At 39.1% G+C, this 6,950-nt stretch overlaps 1 pseudogene; it reads left to right on the top strand.

Moving 5' to 3' along the window:
• The first annotated feature begins 469 nt into the window (after window positions 1-469).
• On the top strand, window positions 470-1,273 carry LOC102872157 (annotated as a pseudogene).
• Window positions 1,274-6,950: the final 5,677 nt, after the last annotated feature.

Raw genomic sequence — 6,950 nt, forward strand, 5'->3', positions numbered from 1 at the left:
TAGCCTGGATCAGGTGCACCTTAGTCTCTAGAATGATATTGTTGCTTTTTAGCACTCTGAAGAGGTCTTTGCAGCAGATTTTATCAATGCAACTTGTATTTTTCCTGACCACTGGCATCAAGGATGTTAATTGTGGATCTGAGCAAAATGACAATTGTCAGCAGCTTCAGTCTTTTCTCCATCTATCATGATGCTGCTTATCGGCCTGGTGAGGATTTTTGTTTTCTTAATGTTGAATTGCAATCCAAACTGAAGGCTGCAGTTCTTGATCTTCTGCAGCAAGTGCTTCAAATCCTCCTCAGTTTCTGTGAGCAAAGTTGTGTCATCTACATAACATAGGTTGTTGATGAGTCTTCCTCCAATCCTGACAACAGTCTTCTTCAACAAGTCCAACCTCTCAAATGATCTGTTCAGCATAAAGATTGAAAAGGTGTGGGATTAAGACTTAAGGTCTTAATAGGAAGGGGGTGTTGCTAATATGGGGGCTGCGGTGACCTAAGCGGATCACACACTCTTTGTGGGAAACCTTGAGACTAAAGTGACAGAGGAGCTTCTTTTCGAGATTTTCCACCAGGCTGGGCCAGTGGTAAAAGTGAAAATTCTGTAAGATAAGGGTGGTAAAGCAAAGCAGTTTGCATTTGTGAATTTCAAGCATAAAGTGTCTGTTATGCAGAATGAATCTGCTTAATGGAATCAAACTTTTTGGAAGGCCTATCAAAATTCAGTTTAGATCAGGAAGTAGCCATGCCTCACAGGAAATTTCAGATCCCCGGCACCACACTGGAAATTCAAGCCCTACTCTTACTCCAACGTCTCCTAGCAGTTGGTATGGAAGAACAATGGATAATGTGTCTCCATCAACACAGACAGTTCAGAGATCTTTCTCTACTCCAGAAAATTTTCAGAGACAAGCAATGATGAACAATGTTATGAGACATAAGCCGTGTGGTGGGAGATATCTTTCTCCACAACTGAATCAGACCGGATTTTCGCCATCAGTTCAGTCACATAACCGCTCTTTTAACCAGTCTTCAAGCTCCCAGTGGCGCCAAGATACACCATCATCACAGTGTAAAGTCAGACAGAATTCTCCTCCTTATATAACAGAAATAATGGCCGTGAACAGTATTATAATGATTGTGGTTCTGACCATCATTACTGAGGAAACAGAGATTACTTTTACGAAGATAGGAACCACAATGGCTGGAGCCGTGAGTATGATAACAGAAGAGACAGTAGTCGAGATGGAAAGTGGTGCTTATCTTGGCACTAGCATGTGTTAAAAGGACATTATAGTTTCTTTTTATAGGGTCATTTTAGACCCTTTGGCAAAATTGGTCCAGATAAGTTTGTTGAAAAACTTTACAGCTTTACAAGTTACCCTGTCACTTGACAAAAATTTTTAATACAGAAATGAGATTTGTGGTTCTGGTTTTATTACATTAATAAGCTTTCACCTCAGGGTTATAAGAGGAAAGGGGTTTATTTAGAATGAAACGCCATGGTTCCTAATTATTTTGGGCCCTTTAAGAAAAGGGTGAATTGTATAGTTTGGTTGTAATATAAAGCAAATATTTTAATTATTTGTAGTTTTTGGTATTACAAGAAATTTCTTGTTAATGAGTCAGATTTTGGTGGTATACTAGGAAATTTACAGGTCTGAAATGGCTACCAATATTCTGTTAGTAAATTAGAGAAGATGCAACTTAAGTGATTCATTTTACTAGCGCTTATTTGAGAAAGTTCGTGATGAAGTTTGGGAATCTTATTGTTTGGCCTCTTGGATTATTTAAGTATAAAGTTTCAATGACGTTCTTTTGAGTTTTACTCTAATTGAAAATATGAGTTTAAATTTATATTATCACTGTTTCACTCTAAAATATCAGAATTTGCTTCTGAAATCATGCTTGATGTATGAAGTCACTCAGGAAGTTAAATAACTCAAGATGTTTATTTTACAGTGAAGAAAACAGTAGTAGTTTATTTTCCCCTTTTCAAGAAGAAAAAAAAAAGCTTGCTGACAAATAATCCATTAAAATGGTAAAATGTTTTACTGAAAGTATCCTTTTTTTGTGAAAAGATTCATGAAGGCTTTAAGTGCATTGCTTCTACTGCTCACACTTAAAAAAATTGACCATTTCAGAGTGTTGAGGGGAGTGTATATGAGAACACTTTTTGATATGGAGATTGTACAGATTCTTACATTTGTATTGGTTCTTATGTGAAGATTTGGAAAATTTAGTCTTACATATTTCCTGATTCAAAAATTCAGTTCTGTTTAACAAAACATTTATGTGTAAGATGAGCCTATTTGTTTATGAAATACAAACTTGTTTATAAAAGTTTTTTTAAAAAAGATTGAAAAGGTATGAGAAAAGATACATTCATGATGTTCTCCTTTCTTGTTTTTGAACCATGCAATGTTCCCTTGTTCAGATAATAGCTTCTTGTTCTATGTATGAACATGAGCACATCAAGTGTTCTGGGATTCCCATTTTTTTTTTCCATATTAGCCACAACTTGTTGTGATCCACAGTCCAATGCCATTGCACAGTTGATAAAACACAGATAAACATCTTTTTGGTACTCTCTGCTTTTTGCCAAGATCTATCTGACATCAGCAAATATATCCTTAGGGTCCTATGCTCTTCGAAACCCAACTTGTCTTTCCTATAGTTCTCTGTCAATGTACTGTTCTAATTGTTTTTGGATAATCTTCAGCAAGATTTTGCTTACATTTGGTATTAGTAATACTTCCACATTTGGTGAATCAGCTTTTTTGGGGATAGGAAGGAATAAATATGAATCTCTTCCAATCAGTTGGCCTGTTGGCTGTCTTCCAGATTTCTTGGCACAACCTGGTGGGCACATACAGAGCTGCATCAGTGTGTTGAAGTATGTCAATTGGTATGCCATCAATTCCTGGGGCATTATTTTTTGCCATTTTCTTCAAAGCAGATTGAACTTCTTTCTCTATTACCATTGATTATTGGTCATATGCTACTTCCTGAAATGGCTCTGTGTCAGCCAATTATTTTTGATACAGAGACTCCATGTATTCCTTTCATCTTCTTTGATGCTTCCTGAATCATTCAAGATTTTGTTCATAGCATCTTTAACTATTACAACTTGAGGCATCAGTTTGTTTTTGCACTCCCCTGGCTTGAAAAACATCAAGTGAATTTTTTCTTTTTTATTCTCTGACTCCAGCTCTTTGAATATTTTGTTATAATACTTTGTTTTGTCTTTGGTCCCAAGCTGCCCTTTGAAACCTGCTGTGCAACTCTTTAACTTCCTGATTTCTTCCCTTTGTTTCAGCTTCTTGGCATTCTAGTACAATAGTCAGAGTCTTTTCTGAAATCCATTCTGGCCTTTTCTTCCTTGTCTGTCTTTGCAGTGACTTTTTCCTTATTGTTGTTGTTATGTGCCGTCGAGTTGCCTACGACTCATAGCTATTATTAATTTGACATAGAATCAAATTTACAACAGCAATTCAGAGTAAGATAAGACGCTGAGGAGACATCAAGTTTATGCTCATGGAGGAGAATCCATTCGGAAAAGGAGATAATGTCTGCACAGCTTGAAGAATGTACTCAGTGTCCCTGAAATGTACATGTAGAAATTGTTGAACTGGTGTGCCCTCTGCTGTATATATTCTCAACAACAACAAAATAATATCATAATACAAAAAATAAAGGTTTCAACAAAGGCTCTCTCACGTTCCTGCTTAAGCTCCTGTGCTCCCGGCCCCCAGAACTTACTCCAGTTTATCGCGAGGTTGCACATTTTGTTTTCCTTTTCAACCTTTTGCATAGATACACTTAAGTGACATGGCTTATGTTCACTATGTTGTGGAAATACCCCCACCGTCCAGCCCAAATTCTTCAATTACCCTTGAAGAAAAGGCAGTACACTTTAATCAATGACTTCCTTTTCTTCCTCCCATCTGCCCTGGCAGGCACCAGGGAACTTTGGTCTCTGCACTTGCCTACTCCAGATATCTCATATCAGTGAACTATACAATATTTGTCTTTTTGTATTTCACTTATTTATCTTCACATGATGTTTCCAACATTCATCTGTGTAGAAGAACTTCATTTCTCTCTATGGCAGAATACTATTCCATTGTGAGTATATACTATGTATTGTTTATTTCCTCGTCTGTTGACGGATGCTTGAGTTCTTTCCACCTTTGGACTATTGTGAACAATGCTATAAGAAACACTGGTGCACATGTATCTGCTCCCATTTCGACTTTTAGTTCTTTTTGGTCTGTACCTAGGAGAGGACTGCTGGCTCATTTGGTAATTCTCTGTTTGTTGTTATTGTTGTTGTTATGTGCTGGTCAAGCTGCTTGGGACTCATAGCGACCCTATGCACAACAGCCCTAAACCCTACTCTGTTCTATGCTAATCTCATTATCTCCGACACACTTACCACTGAATCAATCCACCTCATAGAGGGTCTTTCTCTCCTGTGTTGTCCTTCCACCCTCACAGGAATGAGGTCCTTCTCCAAGGACTGATCCATTCTTGAAACATGTCCAAAGTATGTCAGACAAAGCTTCAGAATCCTTTTCTCCGAGGAGCAGCCCGGTTTAACCTTCTCCGGGATTAATCTGTTTGTTTTCTTAGCAGTCCATGGTATATTCAATATTCTTCTCCAGCACCACAGCTCAAAGGCATCAATTCTCCTTCTATCCTCCCTAGTCATTGTACAGCTCTCTGATGCATAACAAGTGATTGCAAAGACCATGACCTGTATCAGGCACACCATAGTCTCCAGAGTGACACCATTGCTCTTCAGTACTTTAGAGAGGTCCCTAATAACAGACTTTCCCATTGCAATATGTCTTTTAATTTCCTGGCTGCTGGTGCCAAGAGTGTTGACTGTGGAGCCAAGCAAACTAAAACTGTTAACAATCTCAATCCCTTCACCATTCATCCTGATGCTGCCAATTGGCCCAATGGTGAAAATCTTTGTCTTCTCATTATTGAGCCTCAACTCATATTGAAGGTTACAGTCCTTGACCTTCTGTAGCAAGAGCTTCAGGTCCTCCTCCATTTCAGTGAGCAGGGTTTTGTCATCGGCATAACGCAGATTGTTGATGAATCTTCCTCTAATCCTGATGCCACACTTCTTCTCATAGAGCCCAGCCTCCCGCATTATCTGGTCTGCATATAGGTTGAAAAGGTATGGAGATAGGACACATCCCTGGCATACACCCTTCCCAATTTGGAACCACTTAGTGTTTCCTTGCTCTGTTCTGAATTCTGTGTTTAGCTTTTTTTTTCCATTATCATTATTATCCTACTATATTTACAAAATTCTAGTAGAAATGTGTTTAGCTTTTCAACGAATGCCCAATTTGAGGGCAGAGATTATACTGTTTTTTTTCACTTTTGCTCACAGCTTCTGCCACAATGTTTGGGACAAGGTAAATCCTCAGCACTTTTATAGGTTAAATTACTGAATAAAAATCCTGCCACATTATGTGAGTTGCCAGGAAATAAACAGATCATTTAAGAGACACCATCTGTTGGTGCAAAATAATGTATATTGTTCTGCCTTGAGTAGTGCCATACTGCCTTTGCTGCTGGAATTTTCTGTGAAGGTCCTTCCGTCCCAATAAAGAATTAAAGGCACTTGAAAATCAATTTAAATGGCTAAGAGGAAAGAAGAAAATGAGGGAAGACAATGAACCTTTTCAGGGTATACTGGAGAAAGCTGAATGGATGTTGACAGAAAGCTGTTAAAACACAATCATAAAGTAATTCATCGAATCATTTAATCATTGACATTAGCTAATGTTTGAGCCTCAGATTTGTCTGTCATATTGGAGACATTTTTCTCTAAAGCAGCTATTTGCACAAGCATGTGTGAATGAGACAGAGCTCCGGGATACATTGACAGGTGTGTTGCTAACCCAAAGGTGATTCTCTGACACTTCAAATCTACCAGATAACTCCTCAGGAGAGAGACGAGTAATCTCCCTCTTTGTGATTTACAGCCTCTAAAAACCCACTGGAGGTTCAGCTATAAGTTGGTTCCAACTTGACGGCAACGATAAGAACCGTGTATCTTCCCCCCCCCTTTGATTTGTTGTTTGATTTTTGGGTTTTTTAAAAAGTTGGAAGCTCATGTTTGTTGGCCAATTGGAAAAGATAGAAGTAGAAGATTTTGTTTGTTTTCAGACTCATTTATTTGTTTCTGGGGGAGGACTTGTTTTGTACAGAGAGCTAAAAAGAAAATGGAGAGTATGGGACAGTGAATGGGATGGCAAGGTATTGTGGTCCCATCTTTATTGGACAGGAGATGTATATGCGGTCAGAGCCAGCTTTATAGAACTTCAGACAGCATGTCTGACACTCCGTATCAGGAGGACAGATCATTCTTCACTCTGTCACCCACTTCCATCTGCTCACATGATGCTGTGCTAAGGGGTATGAGCCCTGTTTTGAGTATTGAACAAGGAAGCAACTGGTGGTGCCATTCAAAGACAGTGGGAGAAGCAAGGAGGTAGGAGAATATGGAGCATGCGCAGTGGAGACTGTCTCCTTGAGGAGCATCCTTGATGTGTGTGAGAGATGGTCTTGGGCAAATAGAAAGAGAGGACCGCCTGGTCCACCCAACAAGGAGCAAGCTTCCACCCTCCGTTATGTACGAGGCAGGATCACAGGTGGGAGCTACAGCCAGATTCACAACAGGCAGGTGAGTTCAAGGGTCAGGACAGCATAAGAGGAACCAGGATGCTTCATGGCAAATTCAAGACTTTCAGAAGTGATAATAAGAAAGGCATCAGAGCTCCTTCACTGCATGTTATTATGCAGAGGGGCAAAACTTACACACCCACACTTACTCACTCATGTTCAGAAGTCAGCTGGATTCCACTAAACCATTAATTTTGTTTTTAAAGGCTCAGTCAGTGTCCTGATCATTTCTGGGTGCTA

Source organism: Elephantulus edwardii, unplaced genomic scaffold (genome assembly GCF_000299155.1).
Source record: "Elephantulus edwardii isolate Elephantulus edwardi_28Jun2011 unplaced genomic scaffold, EleEdw1.0 scaffold00061, whole genome shotgun sequence".
Classification (NCBI taxonomy): domain Eukaryota; kingdom Metazoa; phylum Chordata; class Mammalia; order Macroscelidea; family Macroscelididae; genus Elephantulus; species Elephantulus edwardii.